Source organism: Zootoca vivipara, chromosome 3 (genome assembly GCF_963506605.1).
Source record: "Zootoca vivipara chromosome 3, rZooViv1.1, whole genome shotgun sequence".
Classification (NCBI taxonomy): Eukaryota; Metazoa; Chordata; class Lepidosauria; order Squamata; family Lacertidae; genus Zootoca; species Zootoca vivipara.
Window position 1 is genome coordinate 112,483,862 of NC_083278.1, and position 22,611 is coordinate 112,506,472.

Genomic DNA, 22,611 nt, shown 5'->3' on the forward strand with positions numbered 1-22,611 from the left:
AGGAAACCTTGAACGATCTTGGAGACTCGAAGGAGGAGGTGTTGCCAAATTTACCAGGCAAGGAAACCAGAGGCAACTCAAGGCTGTCAGTATTTTTGCAGGATGCATTTGAACCCTGCTGCCCAGAATTTGACAAAGTATTCCAGTTGTGGTCTGACCAAGGCAGAATAAAGAGGTACTGTTGCTTCCTTTGATCTCAACACTATTAGGGCTGCCATACGTCCTGATTCTCCCAGACATTACTGGGATTTCAAAGGCGGGATTGTTGTCTGGGGGGATTTCCGAAAGGTGGCGCTTTTTCCTAGATCTTAGGCAAGTCAATTAAAAAAAAATCACTTGGGGGGGGGGGCGTCTTTGTAAAAGAAAGGGCTCAACAACTTTTGAGTGGAAGACATCTTGCACTATTTACTATTGCCCACTGTACACTGGACCCAGGAGGTGATTTCTCACCTTACCATCCATGCAGGAAAGATGTCTTTTCCTGGCAGAGAAGGTGCTATGGCTTCTTTGCTTTGACGGCCAAAAACATCAGAAAGAAGACCCTGGGCAATATGGTTGTGAACTTTAAGGGAGATGCAGAGATCTTAATACAGACAAATATTTGTGGCACAACACACTCTTCTTCATTTTCGATTCAGATTTGCCATGGCCAATGGCTGGTAAAGACATTTGGATTGGATGGGTTTCCTTTAAAAAGTTCATCAATTTCGGTGGTTTCCTACTAAAAAAGAAGCTCAACAATTTCAAGGTCTTCCTAAAAAAAAGGCTCAACTTTTGGGGTGTCCTGCTTTTTACTTTTTGAAATATGGCAACCTTAGACAAGACCCTTCTGTTGATACAGCCTGATGCAAATTACTTAATTGGTTTATTTATTAAATTGGTATACCACCCTTCAACCTTCAACCATAGTTGAAGTTCACAGCATAAAAATACAAGACAAAGCACAAAATACATAATAAGTGGTGGACCACAGTACAAGATGGCGGCCTCTCCGAAGGCAAATGCAGAAGCCAAGTGGACTGGCTGTTGAATCTTACTCCAGTACTGGAGAAAAGAAAGGGACTTGCACTGCAATTGAGGGCAGCTGGCTAGCGTAGCGGGTACAGGGCATGGGTATGTGGCACTCGCAGCTCTGGCCAGCTCCTCTTTCTCAGCAAATTCTGCCTCACTCTGTTGGGGAAACTCCTTTCTCACCTATACAGATTAGACAAGTTTCCTTCTGTTTGTTGCCCTCCCTCTTCCCCACTTCACACAGGCCAACTTGTTGGGGTTGCAAGAAGCTGGCTCGACCGACACAATTCTTTCTCACTAAATGGATGTTCTCACAGCAATTTAAACTGTATCAGCGAGGAGCACCTGTTTCCAAGTTTCAAGCGGCCGTGATGGGGAAAACACTGAGGCTTCCACAGATATGTACAGCTCCCTTTTGCAGAGATGACATTTCAGTTGCACAACATGCTGGTGCCATTTCAGGTCTGTGGACTGCGCACAGCAGAAGGGATGGGTGAAATCTGCCAGTTTCAGTTTCTCTTCATTTCTTATTTCATAGAATCATAGTTATTTGTGGGGCATAGGAATTCGTTCATTTTTTATTTATTTTTTCAAAATACAGTCCAGCCCCCCCCCCCAAGGTCTGAGGAACAGTGGGCCGGCCCCCTGCTGAAAAAGTTTGCTGACCCCTGAACTAAATAATTCAGTATGCCATTATTACATCCATCAAAACTCATTTACAGTGGAACCTCGGTTTATGAACACCTCGGTTTACGAATTTGCGGTTTACGAACGCCGCAGACCCATCTGGAACGGATTAATTCGCTTTCCATTACTTTCAATAGGAAAGTTCGCTTCAGTTTATGAACGCTTCAGTTAATGCACAGACTTCTGGAACCAATTACACCCTTGCTTTGGGTTAAGATCGCTTCAGGTTGAGTACTCCGCGGACCCGTCTGGAATGGATTAATCCACTTTCCTTTACTTTCAATGGGAAAGTTCGCTTCAGTTTATGAACGCTTCAGTTTATGAACAGACTTCCAGAACCAATTGTGTTCATAAACCGAGGTACCACTGTACACTGTTGTATTTATCTTAATACTGCCAACATTTTCAAGTATACACAATTCCCCCCATATATTCAATAAACATTTTCCAATCTTCTTTAAACGTATGTTCTTCTTGTTCTCTTATTCTATATGTTAGGTCCGCAAGCTGCACATATTCCATCAGTTTAAGTTGTCGTTCTTCTTTAGTTGGGACCCCCCCCTTAAGTTAATGTCTTCACCAGTTTGTGTCAGGAGCAAGCCAGCAGTAAGTTGCAAGTTGGAGTTAACTCTTTATTAGCAAAAACACATTCTGCATACGGGTGTCAGGCCTAATGAGCATAGCAACTCATCTCCGGTAGGTCTTGCCCCCATGAAGCAGTTGCTGAGACTGAAGGTCCTCAACTCCCCACAACTGCCTAAGTCCTCTGCTCTCCAGGGTTCCCCCCTCAAGCAATCAGAGACTGTGCCTGTGCATCGCCAACCTCTCCTCCGCCCTTTCCATGCCTCTTCTGGTTCTGGGAGACAAGTGGTGAGGGGAACTTGTTGAAGCAGGAGAGAGATACCCATGGCTCTTCACCAGCCTCTTGGTTTCCCTCCTCTCCTACTTCAGTTTCTGCTTTTGATTCCCTCACACAGACTTTTCAGCTTCTGTCACCTCCTCTTCCCACTCTGCTCCCTCTTCTCCCCCTGATCACTCATCTTTGTCCCTGGGCTTCTTCCCTTGGGGGTCCCCTAGTTAGTTCCTCCCACCATGCCTCTGTGTCCAACCAGGCCATGGCATCTGCATTATAAAAAAGTCATCATTGTGCTTTGCCTATGCTTCAGCATTTAAGCACTGCAACTTAAACTCACTCCACTAGGTGCCCCCCTTTCCTTGCAAAATGCCCATCTCCTTCCAGAACGAAGGGAATTTGAATAGGGGAGGGAAAACATTTGCCTCACAGTGGATGATATCTGAACAGACAAGCTGAAAAGCATCCTAAATCAATGGAGACTGAGTCCTAGTAGTATCTACCTAGCCCACATGGAGTCTTAGATCTGTTGCAGATTTATTTTTCTGTTCCTGGAAAGCACTTCTTGAGAAACTGGCTTCATTCTGAACATAATGGCTCTGCATTACCTCATAGTGTGGCCATTGGAAAACAGAGGGAAAGAGTTTTGGAAAATGGGTGTGTATATTCACACCTGCCCAAGAGTGTTGGGATTAGGCATATACCAATTTCACAAGTCTGTTCGCCTTCTTTGGCGGCTTTGGCGGGCGAATTTGCAGGCGGACCCCGGGACCTCCCCTGTGACCTGACAAACAATCAGACCGGATTGTCTGTCTGCTGCGAGACTGGCCAGTGGCTGCAGGACTTTCAGGGCAGTCCGCTGGGCACGGGACCAACTGCCCAATGGTGTTCCGGGCCTGCTTGGACATTCGGCCTCTATGGGGTAAGCTTAGATCTTGGTTGGAGGGGAGGTTGTAGCCTCTGCCTACCCCTCCTTGGGTAATGGTATCCTGCTCAAAGGACCCAGAAGGAGTGACTCCTGTCCGACGCGCAGATGGGGGCTAGGTTCAGACCATTGCTCCAAGAGGAACCCCTTAGGGGACACCCTGATTTGACATAGGTCATAGGACATACCTTCCGGTTGGCTTTACCCTTAGTCTCATTGCCAGCAGACGGGCTGGAATGACATACACGGCTGCATATCCCAATGCCTGTGGCCAAACTTTCACATCTATAACCAATAAAGTCATTATTTTATCCCATAAAACCAATATTTTGTGTACTGTCTAGTGATTTAAGCCTTAGGGAATGGGGGCGGTCACGGAGCCTTGACACACAATCACTACTGGCTGCGTGGAAGAAAAGGCGTGGGGCAGTCTAATCAAGGGGGGGGGGGTGTTAAATTGCGCATCGAGTAACCACACTTGTGGAACTTGTGATCTGGAATTAAGGTATAAATATTAAGATAAGGAACCCCTGGATGGTTAAGTCCAATCAAAGGCGACTATGGGGTGTGGCTCTCATCTCACTTTTAGGCCGAAGGAGCTGCTGTTTGTCCACAGACAGATTTCCGGGTCATGTGGCCACCAGGACCAAACCGCTCCTGCCGCAACGGAACACCGTGACAGAAACCAGAACACACGGAAACACCGTTTACCTTCCCATGAGTCTCAGTGGTTTAGACCACAGCATGTTGAGAACAAGTACGACTGAGAAAAATGACAGTGTTAATGAATATGCAACCTGCTTGTTTGTGGGGCCATGAAAGAAAGTGATCCCATCGAATGATAACTTCACATAGGACACATATGCCAGAATGTGGCATTTTTATGGTTTTAACTGTTGGAAGAATTACGGCTAAAACTGGATGGGTGGGTGGAATGGAAGAGAGGGTAGGGGAAATACCTCCACTCTGATCAGAGTCGAACTGAGTTAGCATCTATCTGTCTCGGAAGACAATGGAGGAGTGTGCCTTTGCGAGTGAGGTCAGGCTGTTGGACAGTTGCAGCACCTGCGGGGGCTGTGGAGACTGATGCAGGAGAGACATGTTTTGTTGCATCTGGGGCAGATGAAGGCGTTCGGTTGTGCAGCCGCAGCATAGCATTTCTTCTCTCTGTGCTGGAACCCCCTGGAATCTTGGTGCTGCTTAGCAGAGGTGTGGGTTGATGGGCCACCTTTGTAATAGTATTGGTGATGAGCTGAGCATTCCCAATGTGTCAGGGCAGGTGGGGTGGGAAGAGAGAACATTCTGTACTTTAAGCAAGAGCTTTGCTACATGCATCCGTTGGAAGGTGTTGAAACCTAGGAGTGACACAACTATACCTTTGTGTTTCAGTACCCTGAGGTAGAAAACTCCAATCCATGCTCGGAAAACAAAGAACAGGTTTTGAAACTGCAGAGACCAGAGTTGAGTACATGCAAAGAGGCAGGCCTATCCTTTTGCAGAAAGCTGTCTAACGAATTTTAGAAAGTCGGTTTCTGCAGGGAAATAAGAAACAGCCACGAACCCCTGAAATAGTATTTCATAAGGCAAAAGCATATGCAATCATTTAGGGCTGCCATAGCCGGGCTTTGTCTGTAGAAAGCGGCGTCCAGATGGAATTTTAGAAAATCGGTTAAGATGTCTGAGAAAACCTGGGGGTTTTGGAAGTGAGTTTTGTTGTTGTTGTGAATTTCCAAAAAGATAGCTAAAATATTTTGCAGAAAAATACTTTTGTGTCCGGATTTTCACTTAAAGTATATTAAGTCCATAGCTTCTTGGGTATACCTAAAGGTTAATCTTTCTCGCACATGCACACTTGTCCATTTTGATCTGCAGAAGCTGCTCTTTACTTCTAGGTAATCGTTCCTTCAGTGGGGCAGCTCCTACACTCTTGAGCTCCCCACCTATTGATGATTCCTTGAAAGTGCAGAATGACTATTCTGTTGCAATTGTCACAATTCGATTTCCACAGATCAAAATGGTCAAGTAGGCATATGCGGAGCAAAGGTGGTCCTTCAAGTAAACTGGTCTGAAGAGGTTAAGGGAATAATAATAATAATAATAATAATAATAATAATAATAATAATAATAATTTCATTATTTGTAGCCTGGCCATCTGACTGCAAAAGGGCAGGTCCATTTAAACACACACACACACACACACACACACACACACACACACACACACAGAGAGAGAGAGAGAGAGAGAGAGAGAGAGAGAGAGAGAGAGCGCTTCCTTTTAGGGAGGTTTTGACACTTGTCGTAGCAGAAGGGGCAAGTTCAAATTAGATGGAAATCCAGATAATAAAGGCTGTGAGAGAAGGATTATAGGTTAGTGGTGGAGCACCTGCATTATAGGCGGAATATCCCAGGTTCCATCCCCAGCATCTCCAGTTAGGGCTGGGTGGGAGAGTACCCTGTTTGAAACCCTGGAGAGCTGCTGCCAGTTAGTGCAGGCAATACTGAGCTAGATGGACCAATGGTCTGATGGAAAATGGTCCGACTTGCTATAACCCACCTTCCAGTGTCCCTGTGTGAGGAATGTGCTAAACAGGGTTTGCTTTCTCTAGTTCAGGGGTCAAGGTTTGGAAGAAACAGTTTGTTCTGCCCAGCAACTCCAGCAGGTGACCCACCTTTGACTTATGGAAGAGAATGGATGCGATGGGCAGGAAAGCTCCATAGTTGGAAAGTACCGGTAACTGAGATCATATAATAATGACTTCTGCTTCTTCTTCGTTTTGAAAAACAAACAAACAAACTCTAAAACAGCACATATCTGCACATCAGGCAGAACAACAGAAAAAGTTGTCCCTCTAACCATTTAGAGAATATGGGCACACATAGCACACATAGCCACTAGAGGTCCTGCCTTCTCTGTCAAAAATCTCTCTGCAGAGTTTGTTGCTAATTTTGCAATATGTGCAGTTACTCAGCACTCTGTTTTTGGAATGCGGAATCACCCATAAGGAAGGCTCTGTGCACTTTGCACTTAAAGACATCAGATGGTTTTCTGCATAGAGACAATCTAGGTTCTCTCCCCTACAGAAATCATGCTTACTATGGGCAAACATTCAATGCACTTATTGCATAGTTCTGGCTGGCTTTTGATAGAGGAGTCAATTAGACATGGCACTGAAGCCTTGCTCTTGGGCAAAGCAACTTTTAGTGGGTGTTGCCCACATGCTCTCAACTATATCTTCGTGATTGGCTAGCGTTAGTGTACACATCCTGGGCTGACAAAAATTATATTTACAGTTAAAGCACAGTTCAGATAGTGAGAAATGATAATAATAATAATAAATTATTATTTGTACCCTGCCCATCAGGCTGGGTTTCCTCAGCCACTCTGGGCGGCTTCCAACAAAGATTAAAATACATTCAAATGTCACACATTAAAAACTTCCCTAAACAGGGATGTTTTCTAAATGTCAGGTAACTGGGAGAATGGAGGGCGTTCCACAGGGAGGTCACCACTACTGAGCAGACCCTCTGCCTGGTTCCCTGTAGCTTTACTTTTCACAGTGGAGATGCACCTTCAGGTATATTGGTTGAGGCCGTTTAGGGCTTTAAAGGTTGGCACCAACACTTTGAATTGTGCTCGGTCTAGCTGCCGCATTCTGGATTAGTTGTATAAGGTAGCCCCATGTAGAGCGCAATGCAGTAGTCCAAGCGGGAGATAACTAGAGCATGCACCACTCTGGTGAGACAGTCTGCGGGCAGGTGGGGTCTCAGCCTGAGTACCAGATGGAGCTGATAAACCCTGGACACAAAATTGACCTGCGCCTCCATGGAAAGCTGTGAGTCCAAAATGACTCCCAGGCTGTGCACCTGGTCCTTCAGGGGCACAGTTACCCCATTCAGGACCAGGGAGTCCTCGACACCTGCCCGCCTCCTGTCCCCCACAAACAGTGCCTCTGTTCCAGTGCATTCCCCCCCCCCCGTGGAACTTTCCCCAGCCATTCTGTTGGCTGGGGCCCACTCCCAGGCAGCCCTGACCCCACCCCTTAAAAACAAAACAGAAACTATACAACAACCAACAAAACAATAAAAAACAAAACAGTTATACTGTACTAAAATTAATCCCCACCTAGATATCCACCCCCACCCCCACCCCAACAGTGCAAAAAGTGGGGGGGGGGGAGAGAAGAAAAAACTTAAAATGCCACCGACTGCTTAAGGACATTTTAAAACACATTAGACACTTGGAACAGGGAAGCAATAGCAGAACAACCCCTCACTTCCCCAAGAGTTTGTTCCAAATGAGTCCAGCCCCACCCTCTAGGTGCTTCAGCAGGAGTCCTTTTGTAGCTGGGAGTGTGAGGGCCTGGGCCTCGCACCCCTTATTTCTAACAGAATAAAACAACCTGCGAGGGAGTATCTCACCAATACTTTGACTACTGTTCAATTGACCCGCGACTTAAAGTAGTCTTTTTTAAAAAATCAAATCACCCCAAATGCTAAAATAAGATTTTATTGGGAGAAAGGAAGAAGGATGTGAGGAATCCATTGATGTGCGCCCGGGTAACGCCTTGGAATTTTCTGCGGATGTCTTCTTCTGTTCCGGACTCAGTTCAGAAATCCATTGTGTAACCTTCAGAAACAGCAGTAATCTTATTATTTATACCCCACCCATCTGGCTGGGTTGTCCCAGCTGCTCTAGGTGGCTTCCAACACAAATAAAAACATTTTAAAAAATCAAATGTTAAAAACTTCCCAATATAGGGCTGCCTTCATAAAGAGAACTGAGATATGCTCTCAGTTCCTTTGTTTTTGAAGCGAGAGAGAATATATCCATTTTTAAATTTAATTTATATCCTGTGTCTTCCTCCATGGGGGGATGGAGGGTGCAGAGAAGACGATAACAGGGACCCCAGACACACCAAGAATTTAAAGCACTATATCTATTCCGAAATAACCCTTTGGGGCAGGAGGTGGCATAGAGAGGCTTCCAGGTTGGACCCCCACCATCTCCAGGCAGGGGGCTGGGTATTTTCCCATCCTGAAACCTTGGGGAGCTGTTGCCAGCCAGTGCGGACAAGATTGAGCTAATGGGTCAGTGGCCTGACTTGTTATAAGGCAACTTCCTAGGTTCCTGTGTAAGGATTGTGCTAAGCAGGGTTTGCTTTCGCTGGTTTAGGGATAGAGGGTTTGGATGAAGCAGGCGTGAATCGGGGGAAGCATAGTTTGGCAAGCCTGTGCTTTCTGGTACTGTCTAGCCTTGCCCCCAAAGTGCTATGGAAAGATGAATGTTCATACTTGCAAAGTAACTGAGATAATATAATAGTGAATTATGCTTTTTCTTTTTTTAAAAAAATAAAATGCTCTAAAACAGCAGTACATATATGCACATCAGGCAGAACAACAGAACAGCAACTGCCAAGCCACTCCATCTAACCCTTTAGAGAATATGGGCACACAAACAGAGTTTGTGCTAATTTTGCAATACATGCAGTTACTCATTGTTTTCGGAATGCAGAAATACCCGTAAGAAAGGCTTTCTTCACTTTGTGCTTAAAGACATTGGGTGGATTTCTGCATTGAGACAATCTAGCTTCTTTTCCGTACATAAATCATGCCTACTATGGGCAAACATTCAGTGCAATTATTGCATAGTTCTGGCAGGCTTTTGTTAGAGGAGTCAATTAGATGTGGCACTGAAGCCTCGTTCTTGGGCAAAGCAACTTTCAGTGGGTGTTGTCCACATGCTCTCAACTATATCTTCATGGGTGGAAAAGGCTGGATTTCTCAGAAAGCTGGATTTTGCTCCCAATGCTCCATTCTGAAGAGCAGCAAGTTACAAGAGAGCATATTCCGACTAAGCATTCAGAAAAACACACAGCAGACAGCCACTAGAGGTCCTGCCTTCTCTGTCAAAAATCTCTCTGCAGAGTTTCTGCTAATTTTGCAATATGTGCAGTTACTTGGCACTCATTGTAAGGAAGGCTCTGTGCACTTTGTGCTTGAAGACATCGGATGGATTTATGCATGGATTCTCTCCCCTGCATAAATAGTGCTGACTGAGGAAACGTTCAATGCAATTATTGCATAGTTCTACCTGGCTTTTGTTAGAGTAGTCAATTAGACGTGGTACTGAAGCCTTGTTCTCGGCCAAAATAACTTTCATTTGGTGTTGCCCACTTGCTTTCAAGCATATCTTTCAGCTAGGACTTCAAAAAGGGGCAGAAAAGGCTGAATTTCTCAGAAAGCTGGATTTTGCTCCCAGCACTGCATTCTAAATAGTGGCAGACACACTGTGGATTTTCCCGTATCAAAGCCCATCTGAATTCTTGGTTAGATGAGTGTTACTCTCATGTCATGTATACATAGAAAAATAAATGAAAAAGCACACAGTTTAGCCAAATGGGTAAAATTATCTTACTGTTCGTTGCAGCAAGGATAAATACCGCATGTTCCAATAATCTCTGCATTTTCATTAAAGCACCTGTTGCCCCAGGAAGCGCACCTTCCTCCATTGTCGCGGCATTTTTCCGGTGTATTAATTCGCTCGAGAAGTGCTGTCAAAAACAAGAGATGTTTGAAAAACGGCATAAGCTTAATGAGAGGCAGGATAACCTAGTGGGTGAGCTGATTCTTGCTTCTTTTTTTTTTTTTAAAAAAAAGATTGTTCACCACTTACAGAATGCTTAGTTAATCTTCTTCCTTTTACAGATAAATTTTTCAACTGAGTTTAAATAAATTTGCATGTTCCCCAAACCCCAAGAGAGAAGTATGTAGATTCACCTTCCAATGCAAAGGGGAACTAGTTCCTCCCACCTCCATATTGAAGGAAAATGCTTACATTCGGGGGCTGTCCTCCCTACACCTGAGCCCTCCAAAGATTTTGGGACATAGGAAGGTGTCTTATTCCCAATCACACTGTTTGTCCACATTCTCTGTCCACATGCAGGCTAAAGTTAGAGTCTTTCTACATCTTTAGTATCTGGTTCTTTTAGCACAGAAGCGAGAGGCCTCTATGGTCATGTGTGTTAGGAGAAAAGTAGTTGCCCTTTCACCCTTCCCATCCCCTGAAACTCCTCCTAAGCAAGACTTACAAGGCTCCCATTCAAAGGGGGCTGTAACCGAGGATAGAAACATGACTCCTGGGGGTTCAGAATGAACCACAAAGATTTCTTGCAGGACCTGCTTGCATGATCCTAAATCTTACCTGGTTCCTCCAAAAGGGAGAAGACGAGCAAAGCATAAATCAGAACGAAGATCTTCATGGCTACTTGGATTTGTTTAAGACTCTTTCCACTCAATGGTCATGCAGAGATGGAATGGGAAAGTGCTTCCTTCTTATTTATAAGAGGTGATGCTCACTGCTTGAGGGACCTAGATGGAATATGAGCTTGTGAGGCAATTGTGTGTGAAATGGGTACTCCTAGGATTTAGATGTGCATCATGGGAGAAAACCACTGACCATGGATTATAGGATTGAGGAAAAAAATTCTCTGGGACAAGATGCCCTCTTAGATATCTAGCAGTCAAAAATATATTTGGTGATGCAATAGATCTTCCTTTTCCTTCCGTGGAGCGCCAAGCCTCCTGAAATCCATCAGTTTAGATTCAGGTTGAATTTGACAATCTGTATCTGAAGGTCTACATTCAGAGCATAACCTGGTCAATTCTCCTAGGACTAGGGTAGGCAATGTGATGCCCTCTAAATGCTGTAGGACCTCAACCCCCTATTCAACCCCTGAAAGCCTGGCCAATGGGCAGGGTTGATGGGAGTTGTAGTCCAACAGTATCTGCCACATTTTCTACTCCGGCTCAGGGCGTTTGTGAACTGGAGTTTATGGAGCGAAGCAGCAAAACTACCCAGTCGAATGAAAGGGATCATCCATGAAAACTGAAATCTAGAAGAAGAAATGTAGTTCTCAGCATTTTAGCGTGAAATTTTCCTAATACACTCTTTTTGCCTGATGCAGAGATTTTTGGAAAGCAATTTCCTCTAATATAATACATATCAGCACATGATTTTCACTGATCAATGCATTTTTATGCACACTAGATTCCAGTATATGCATTTTTGGTACGTGTTTTTCCCAGCTGGATAACTGCAATGCAAAATTCAGAGCAGTGTGAATTTCAAGGGGTGACTGTGTTTCGGTCCACACATTGTTCTGATGAGTGCATATTAGGCAGTTTCACCCCTAAATGTGAACAGAATCCCCCTTGCAACTGAGGAGATGCAAAACAAGCCACTTCATGATATATGTGCAGATTTGCTTCCTCTATGTATGTTGCAAGTCTCAGCTGTCCTTGGCACAGAAGAGAAGTGTATTTGCTAGAACAGCCTGTCCATATCCCCCCTGTTCATGCGGCCAAAAAGTTTTTTATGTTCTGGAGGTCATGGGGACTTGGGTAAGGTGGGCGAAGCAGTCATTTTTACAAAAGGTAGAAACTGTTTGTTTTTCAGAGATAGGGAACTTCCTTCTCCCTTTATGGAAATTATCACACACCACTGGTTCATTTGCCCAACTGCATTGCTTTTATTAGAAGAGGAAAATGCAAGATTTTTGTTAGAGAAGAAGGTGTTGTTCCCTTTGGGGAAGGTTGACTAGCTGACAAGCTCAAATGCACAAGGCCTCTGGGAATGGCTATGAAGAAAGAGCCCGTGTCATAGGAAAAGAGCTTCAGGATTCAGAAACGTCCAAATCTTCTCCTGGGTGGATGAATGATGCCTACCCTAAGGGAACAGGTAAACAGGATGAAGGTATTCTGAAATATGAGAGGTTTGGATTCCCCCCCCCCGCCCCCCACAATATGTTAGGCATGCTGCTGGTGAAGAGGCAGGGAGCCAGCTTACCAAAAGCAGCAGAAGATCTGGGATGGATCCTGAGGGCATGGTCCCAACAACTTTTCCTCCCTGTAACACTCCTTAAGATTTCTGCATACACCATCTGCACATTTTTGACGCCTGGCCTCATTAAACCCTGGGGGTGTTTAAAAAAAACAAGAAGAACACCGTGATTTTTTAAATAAAAAAATTTCTTTATTTAATTTTCTGTAATACAATAATACAATAACCATGCCATTTAACACAATCTCATCCAACCACAATTACAAATACAAAAAAAGAGAGGAAAAAGAAAAAAGGGGGGGGAGGGGAAAAAAGGGGGAAACTCCCCGTCCACCTGTTCCCCCTACACTCCCACCCTTTGTGACTTCCAGCCTATTCTCTATTTCTGTTTCTGTTTCCAAGTTCTTTTGTATACCTTTTTATATCTTTTATTCCATAATTTTTAAAATCTTTTTTGAGTCCGTCACCTGTCTGCTAAGAGGTTGGCATTTTCCCCATTTTTTTTTCTTATATTCATTAAGTTTTTCCCAATCCTTATCAATTTTCTGCACTAATAATAATTTCATTATTTGTAGCCTGGCCATCTGACTGCAAAAGGGCAGGTCCATTTAAACACACACACACACACACACACACACACACACACACACACACACACACAGAGAGAGAGAGAGAGAGAGAGAGAGAGAGCACACTGAGCAGGCCCTCTGCCTGGTTCCCTGTAGCTTTACTTCTCACAGTGAGGGAACCGCCAGAAGGCCCTCAGAGCTGGACCTCAGTGTCCGGGCAGAATGATGGGGGTGGAGATGATCCTTCAGGTATACTTCAGGTATATGGGCCGAGGCCGTTTAGGGCTATAAAGGTCGGCACCAACACTTTGAGTTGTGCTTGGTCCAGCTGCCGCATTCTGGATTAGTTGTATAAGGTAGCCCCATGTAGAGCGTCCAAGCGGGAGATACCTAGAGCATGCACCACTCTGGCGAGACAGTCTGCGGGCAGGAAGGGTCTCAGCCTGCATACCAGATGGAGCTGATAAACCCTGGACACAAAATTGACTTGTGCCTCCATGGACAGCAGTGAGTCCAAAATGACTCCCAGGCTGCGCACCTGGTCCTTCAGGGGCACACTTACCCCATTCAGGACCAGGGAGTCCTCGACACCTGCCCGCCTCCTGTCCCCCACAAACAGTACTTCTGTCTTGTCAGGATTCAACCAGCTCGGGCAGGGAATCCTTGGTGCAGCGGGGAGGTCGGTACACCAAAAGGAATTCTGTACTGCCCCTATTGCCCAACTTTCAGAACATGCACTCAGAGAACTGGGTCTTCCTAGTAGGACGCCTGATGCAAGCTAGTGACTTCCTAAAAATCACTGCACCCCCCCCCCCCTCCCTGCCCACATGACCTGGGTTGCTGTGCGTAAGAGAAACCTGGTGGACAAGCAGCAGCTAGGACAGGCCCATCTGCTTCATCCAACCAAGTCTCTGTTACACATGTCAGGTCAAGTCCTCCATCCACAATCAAGTCATGGATGGCAGTGGTCTTATGAATCATTGACCTGGCATTGCACAGCAGCACCTTCAGGTCATGTGGGTATCCGTTGATGATTCCAGTATCCATCTGATCAAGACCAGACCCGGAGGCAGGGATGGTCTTCAAACAACAACTAAGCCTTCTACCTTGGTAACCCTAGGGGGCTATGTATTTTCCCAGCCTGAAACCTTGGGGAGCTGCTGCCAGCCAGTGCGGACAATATTGAGCTAATGGGCCAGTGGCCTAACTTCTTATAAGGCAACTTCCTAGGTTCCTGTGTAAGGATTGTGCTAAGCAGGGTTTGCTTTCGCTGGTTTAGGGATAGAGGGTTTGGATGAAACAGGCGTGAATCGGGGGAAGCATAGTTTGGGAAGCCTGTGCTTTCTGGTACTGTCTAGCCTTGCCCCCAAAGTGCTATGGAAAGATGAATGTTCATAGTTGCAAAGTAACTGAGATAACATAATAGTGAATTGTGCTTTTTCTTTTTTAAAAATAAAATGCTCTAAAACAGTACATATATGCACATCAGGCAGGACAACAGAATAGTAACTGCCAAGCCCCTCCACCTAACCCTTTAGAGAATATTGGCACACAAACAGAGTTTGTGCTAATTTTGCAATACATGCAGTTACTCATTGTTTTCGGAATGCAGAAATACCCGTAAGAAAGGCTTTCTTCACTTTGTGCTTAAAGACATTGGGCGGATTTCTGCATTGAGACAATCTAGCTTCTCTTCCATACATAAATCATGCCTTCTATGGGCAAACATTCAATGCAATTATTGCATAGTTCTGGCAGGCTTTTGTTAGAGGAGTCAATTAGATGTGGCACTGAAGCTTCGTTTTTGGGCAAAGCAACTTTCAGTGGGTGTTGTCCACATGCTCTCAACTATATCTTCATGGGTGGAAAAGGCTGGATTTCTCAGAAAGCTGGATTTTGCTCCCAACACTGCATTCTGAAGAGCAGCAAGTTACAAGAGAGCATATTCCGACTAAGCATTCAGAAAAACACACAGCAGACAGCCACTAGAGGTCCTGCCTTCTCTGTCAAAAATCTCTTTGCAGAGTTTCTGCTAATTTTGCAATATGTGCAGTTACTTGGCACTCATTGTAAGGAAGGCTCTGTGCACTTTGTGCTTGAAGATATCGGATGGATTTATGCATGGATTCTCTCCCCTGCATAAATAGTGCTGACTGAGGAAACGTTCAATGCAATTATTGCATAGTTCTACCTGGCTTTTGTTAGAGTAGTCAATTAGACGTGGCACTGAAGCCTTGTTCTCGGCCAAAATAACTTTCATTTGGTGTTGCCCACTTGCTTTCAAGCATATCTTTCAGCTAGGACTTCAAAAAGGGGCAGAAAAGGCTGAATTTCTCAGAAAGCTGGATTTTGCTCTCAACACTGCATCCTAAATAGTGGCAGACACACTGTGGATTTTCCCGTATCAAAGCCCATCTGAATTCTTGGTTAGATGAGTGTTACTCTCATGTCATGTATACATAGAAAAATAAATGAAAAAGCACACAGTTTTGTCAAATGGGCAGAATTATCTTACAGTTCTTTAACTCAATCTTTGCAGCAAGGATAAAGAACTTGTTTGCATGTTCCAATAATCTTTGCATTTTCATTACTGCATTCCATGTAAGTGAACCTTCCTCCATTGTCGTGGCATTTTTCCTTTGTAGTAATTTCTTCTAGAAGTGCTGTAAAAAAAAAAAAATAGATGTTTGAAAAACGGCATCAGCTTAATGAGAGGCAGGATAACCTAGTGGGTGAGCTGATTCCTGCTTTTTTTTTTTTTAAAAAAATTGTTCACCACTTACAGAATTCTTAGTTAATCTTCTTCCTTTTACAGATAAATTTTTCAACTGAGTTTAAATAAATTTGCATGTTCCCCAAACCCCAGTACATAGGCGTCCTTTTTGAAGATATTGAAGAATACATAAGCAAATTCTCCCACTCACTGCTTAGATTAGAAGAACAGAACATGGAAAGCTTTGATCCCACAACACAGACTAAAAATAACTTCAAGAGAAAAATGAGTCGGGCAGGAAGGACTCATAATAACATCCAGTTTCACTGATTAAATCTGACTTTCATTTTTTAAAATTATAATAATTTTCATTATTTTCATATTATACCAATCACCAACAACCCGGACAAACAAAAGTGAACCCCCCCAGGCAGTCGATTCATCTGATATACATCAACAGTAACACATAGGTGTTAAATCTGATTTCGTTCATTAAAGCTGGCTTCCACAGATTCACCATCTTAAGACTGTGATCCTAAACACTCTTGCAAAGGAACCAGCTCCTCTGAACACCATGGAATGTTCTTAAAGAAACATGATTGATTATATAATTTTAACTTCACAATGTTTCTTGAGCTCTTGTTTGCAATAAATCTAGCCGCCCAGAGTGGCTGGGACAACTCTTCCAAGGAAGCTGAGCAGAGCCTCTTCGGTGAGAAGGTCCATGATGCTTTTTCAAAAGGATCTTGCATTTCTGTAGCAACTACTTACAGAGAAAGCAGTCCTAAATGGGATGTGCAGCAGCAGTAGCTGACAGCAAAGAATCATAGAATCAAAGAGTTGGAAGAGACCACAAGGGCCATCCAGTCCAACCCCCTGCCAAGCAGGAAACACCTCTCTGCATAGCCTACCTTTAAACTTCAGCATGACACGGTGCCATATTGATTAAAAAGGCACAGTTCTATAATGCAACAAGCAATACTGTGTTAAGGGAGCATTAATATACAGGATAGAAGCACTAGCATTATAATCAGGAAAACTAACATAATAATACAAACGTCTGAATGAACCCCTGGCATAAACATTTGAATATGCAATGATGCATAATGCAGCTATTTCTACAAAGCGATTTTCCGCAGTACAATGGATTTTCATATGTTATTTCTACCAGTGCATGTACAATTTAGCCCAGTAGATGCATTCCGGTACACATAACTTGCATTGCTGGAGAATTGCATTTCAAAATTCAGAGAATTGTGCATTTTGAAGGACGGCTGTGTTCCGATTAGTGTATTTGTCACAGGCTCTGCTGCGGCTACTCTAGAGTATCGACTCCACACGTTGTTGCCTGTTCATGCTTTTATTAAGTGAAGTCTATTTACAGTGCAGGTTCATTGTTATGTACATGTTGTCAGTCCGGGTCAGAACCTCCGAATGGAGGTTCCCGCATTTTCCTCCAACAAAGTAGCCTGGGAATATGGAATCTCCGCCTCCTGCGCAATTCCGGAGTAGCCGGGATCGGTCTTCTGGATGCACTATCCCTGCGTCCCATTTCCTGTCCCAAGCGGTGCCCTGGCTCTCCTGCCCTACTGGAGCCCTGGTCACTGCTTCCTGAGTCTCCGCTGGAGAATTCCCCCTCCCCACTCTCACTGACCGAAGGGGAGGAGCTTGTGCTCAAGATGGGAGGAGGCTGCCTGTAGCTGCTCTCCCTCACAGTATTGTTTTAGAAAGAGAGAAGTATGTAGATTCACCTTCCAATGCAAAGGGGATTGAGTTCCTCCCACCTCCATATTGCAGGAAAATGCTTACATTTGGGGGCTGTCCTCCTACACCTGAGCCCTCCATAGATTTTGGGACATAGGATGGTGTCTTATTCCAAATCACACTGTTTGTCCACATTCTCTCTGATGCGGGCTAAAGTTAGAGTCTTTCTACATCATTTACTATCCGAATCCTTTAGCATAGAAGCAAGAGGCCTCTATGGTCACGTGTGTGAGGAGAAAAATAGTTGCCCTTTCACCCTTCCCATCTCCTGAAACTCCCCCTAAGCAAGACTTACCGTGTTTCTCATATTTTAAGGCACCGTCTTATATTTATTTTACTCAAGAAAATAAGCCTATGGCTTATTTTCGGGGGGGGGGTGTCTTATTTTTTTATTACTGTTAAGTACCGTATGGTTCTGGGCGCCTGCCTCCTCCTGCCACGGCCAGCGTTGCTGCTGCTGGGTCCCGCTGGCTCTCCTAACTGGGATGTGTATTTAAGTGGGAAGCTGAGCCCACTGTGAGAATTATTCCTCCTGCTGTTGGCCATTTTAGGCGTCTTTATAGCAATTATGTAGAAGCTGGAGACTTGCCTCTCTTTGCTGTCATGCCCACGGAAAGGGTCCAGTAGAGCCTGGGGCCTCTCTACTGGGAAGAGGGAACTGCTGCTCAACAACAAATCATAACCACAAATGTTTGCTTCTGCCCTTACGGGCAGCGTGTAGGAAGGAAGGTGGGTGGGCGGGCTGGGGTTGGGAAGCCCCTCACCGGGGGCACCTCTTGCGCGCAGCTTTCCTTCTCCTGCCCCTCAGGGAGGCGGGCAGAAAGCATCGCACGTGGGCGGTTCGCCCGTGGTTCCTCCTTCCTTCTCCCCTTCTTCTTCCCCCACCCCGCACCAGGCTCGGCCCACGGGGGCAGGTGGCTCCTTGCGTGTGCTGCCGTCCCCCCTCCCTCTGCTTGCTGGGTGGCGTGTGCGGGTGCCTTTAAATTGCTTTCACGGGAGCTGCCGTCTGCTCAGTCTCATCTGAAAGTCTGCGCCGAGCGCCTGACTTTCTTTCCTTCTTTCCCCCTTCCCCCCCTCCCTCCTGCCGCCGGTTCTCCCGCTTGCTCTCTGCGCTACTGTCCTTGGCCGCCCTGCTGCTGAGGCAGATTTGCAGGTCTCCTCCTCCTCGGCGGACTCGCTCCAGCAACGCGCCCTGCTGAAGCACCGACAAAGCGCCCAGCAGCGCCACGCGGAGCGCCCTGAGCCAGCAGGACCCAGCAGTGCTCTGTAGCACTTTGAATCCTCCTCTTCCTGCCGCGGCTCTGGGCGCTTTGTCGGTGCTTCAGCGGGGTGCGTTGCTGGGTCCCCCTGGCTCGGGGCCATAGCTGCCAAGTTTTCCCTTTTCTCGCGAGGAAGCCTATTCAGCATAAGGGAAAATCCTCTTAAAAAAGGGATAACTTGGCAGCTATGCTCGGGGCTTCACTCGGCGCACACTGTTGGGTGTTTTGGCGGGGCTGCAGCAGTGGCAGCATCTGGTTCCGGGCCCCAACCTGACAGGCCTCTTCCTCTTCCTAGGTGCCCTCCAGAACTGCGCCTAGCACTACAGCTTATTTTCATGGTATTTTGGTATTTTGGTATTTTGGTATTTTTGGTATTTTTCATGGTATTATTTTCATGGTATTATTTTCATGGTATATTTTGTCAACGCATGAAAATCCTGCCATGGCTTATTTTATAGGTACGTCTTAAAATATGAGAAACACGGTACAAGGCTCCCATTCAAAGGGGGCTGCAACCCAGGATAGAAACATGACTCCTAGGGTTTGAGAGTGAAGCACAAAGATTTCTTGCAGGACCTGCTTGCATGATCCTAAATCTTACCTGGTTCCTCCAAAAGGGAGAAGACGAGCAAAGCATAAATCAGAACGAAGATCTTCATGGCTACTTGGATTTGTTTAAGACTCTTTCCACTCAATGGTCATGCAGAGATGGAATGGGAAAGTGCTTCCTTCTTATTTATAAGAGGTGATGCTCACTGCCAGAGGGACCTAGATGGAATATGAGCTTGTGAGGCAATTGTGTGTGAAATGGGTACTCCTAGGATTTAGATGTGTACCATGGGAGAAAACCACTAACCATGGATTATAGCATTGAGGAAAAAAATTCTCTGGGACAAGATGCCCTCTTAGATATCTAGCAGTCAAAAAGATATTTGGTGATGCAATAGATCTTCCTTTTCCTTCCATGGAGTGCCAAACCTCCTTAAATGCATTAGTTTGGATTCAGGTTGAATGTGACAATCTGTATCTGAAGGTCTACATTCAGAGCATAACCTGGTCAATTCTCCTAGGACCAGGGTAGGCAATGTGATGCCCTCTAAATGCTGTAGGACCTCAACCCCCCATTCAACCCCTGAAAGCCCGGCCAATGGGCAGGGTTGATGGGAGTTGTAGTCCAACAGTATCTGCCACATTTTCTACTCCGGCTCAAGGCGTTTGTGAACTGGAGTTTATGGAGTGGAGCAGGAAAACTACCCAGTCGAATGAAAGGGATCATCCATGAAAACTGAAATCTAGAAGAAGAAATGTAGTTCTCAGCATTTTAGTGTGAAATTCTCCTAATACACTCTTTTTGCCTGATGCAGAGATTTTTGCAAAGCAATTTCCTCTAATATAATACAGTGGTACCTTGACATCCGAACGATTCAACTTCCGAAGGTTTTGACTTCCGAAGTCGACAACCCTGGAAGTCTTTTCACCTGCGCAAAGCGGCGTGTGCGGTCGGTGCATGCGCAGAAGCGCAAAATCTTTCCCCCTTTTTGAAAATAGGGACAACATTTGCCCTCCTCCAGTCTGCTGGAAGTTCGCCAGTTCTCCAGGAATTTTCAAAGATTATTGCCAGTGGTTCTGAAATCACCTCTGCCAGTTCTTTTAATACTCTTGGATGTAGTTCATCTGGCCCTGGAGACTTGAATATATCTAAACTAGCCAAGTATTATTGTACTACCTCCTTACTTATTCTGGGCTGTGTTTCCCCTGCTGAATCATCTGCTCCATATTCTTCAGGTCGGGCGTTGTTTTCTTTCTTGGAGAAGACTGAGGCAAAGAAGGCATTGAGGAGTTCTGCCCTTTCTCTGTCCCCTGTTTGCATTTCACCATCTTCTCCTCTGAGTGACCCCACTGTTTCCTTGTTCTTCCTTTTGCTACGGACATACCCATAAAAGCCCTTTTTGTTGCTTTTAACCTCTCTGGCGAGCCTGAGTTCATTCTGTGCTTTAGCTTTTCTGACTTTGTCTCTACACGTGCTGGCTATATGTTTGAATTCCTCTCTGGAGATTTCCCCCCTTTTCCATTTTTTGTACATATCCCTTTTAAATCTTAACTCAGACAAAAGTTCTTTAGATAGCCAGCCTGGCTTCTTTAGGCACCTTCCATGTTTCCGTCTCATTGGTATTGCCTGAAGTTGTGCTTTTAATATCTCCCTTTTAACAAACTCCCAACCATCATGAACTCCCTTCCCTTTTAGTATTTCTGTCCATGGGATCTCACGCAGCGTTTCCCTAAGTTTTCTGAAGTCGGCTTTCTTAAAGTTTAGGATTTGAGTCTTAGTATGCTTGGTTGCTCCTTTCTGCTGAACAATAAACTCCAGAAGAGCATGATCACTCCCACCTAATGATCCTGCCACTTCCACCCCACTAACCAGGTCATCACTATTGGTTAGGACCAGATCTAAAATGGCTGATCCTCTTGTTGCTTCTCCCACTTTCTGGACCATGAAATTGTCTGCAAGGCCAGTGAGGAATCTGTTCGACCTTATGCTCTTGGCTGAGTTTGACATCCAACAAATATCAGGATAGTTGAAATCCCCCATTACTACTATCTCACCTCCTTTTGAATGCCTGGTCATCTGTTCCAGGAAGGCATCATCTGTGTCCTCAGTTTGGCTTGGGGATCTATAGCAAACTCCCACAATGAGATCACTGTTATTTTTCTCTCCCTTAATTTTGACCCAGATACTCTCAACTTGGCTTTGAAGTTTTAAATCCTGGATCTCTTCACAGATATACACATCCCTGACATATAACGCTACTCCTCCTCTTTTCCTATTTGGTCTATTTCTCTGAAATAGATTGTATCCCTCTATTACTACATTCCAATCATGAGACTCATCCCACCAGGTTTCAGTGATGCCTATTATGTCGTATTTAGTTTGCTGTACCAAGAGCTCAAGTTCATCTTGTTTATTTCCCATGCTCTGTGCATTAGTATACAGACATTGAAGACCATTGATCATTCCCCCATGTCTCTTATTTAAGGATATTTTCCTCTCACCACTAGGTCTGCGTGCTTTTTGCTCCATTTTGTCCTTGACATTTGGATGATCATCTTCAGAACTTGATAGACTCCTACGTTCAAGACCACTGTCTCCCTCCCCCACATAAGTCAGTTTAAAGCCCTCCTGATGAGGTTTTTGAGTTTCATGGCAAAAACATTCCTCCCAACTTTTGTGAGGTGCAGCCCATCACTTGCCAGAAGTCCATCTTCAAGAAACTGCAGACCGTGATCTAAGAATCCAAACCGTTCCTGTTTGCACCATTTGCGAAGCCCGTTGTTCACTTCCCCTATTTTTCCCTCTCTCCCTGGGCCATGTCGTTCAACTGGGAGGACAGATGAGATGACAATTTGTGCATTTAATTGCTTCAACTTCCTGCCCAGAGCCTCATGATCACTTTTGATCTTCTGTAGGCTATGGCTTGCAGTGTCATTGGTTCCCACATGCACCAAAAGGAAGGGGTATTTGTCAGTGGGTTTTATGATTCCTTGCAGCCGTTTTGTTACATCTTTAATCTTGGCCCCGGGTAGACAGCACACCTCTCGAGACATCTTGTCAGGCTTCTGTACCCCTAAGTAGGGAATCCCCTATCACCACTACACGCCTCTTCATAGGCTTGGTCGGGATTCTTCCATGTGCTGTCCCTTCCAAGGTTACCTGCTTATTCCCGGAGGAATGACTTTGCTGCTCGTCCTCATATTCCTGATCAACTGTGATGAGGGAGAGATCCTCAAATGGAGTCTGTTCCTCGTATTCCATGTTAAGGGAGAGCACTTCAAAACGGTTGTGTAATTCTAAGCACTCAGAGCGATCCCTGGGCCTTCTACTTCTATGAGTCACGTTCCTCCATACATCTGGGTCCTGTGTTGGGGAACTGACCTCCTCCTCAGGGAAACACCTGGATATTCGCTTCCAAAACGTATGTCAGAGTGTTCAGGC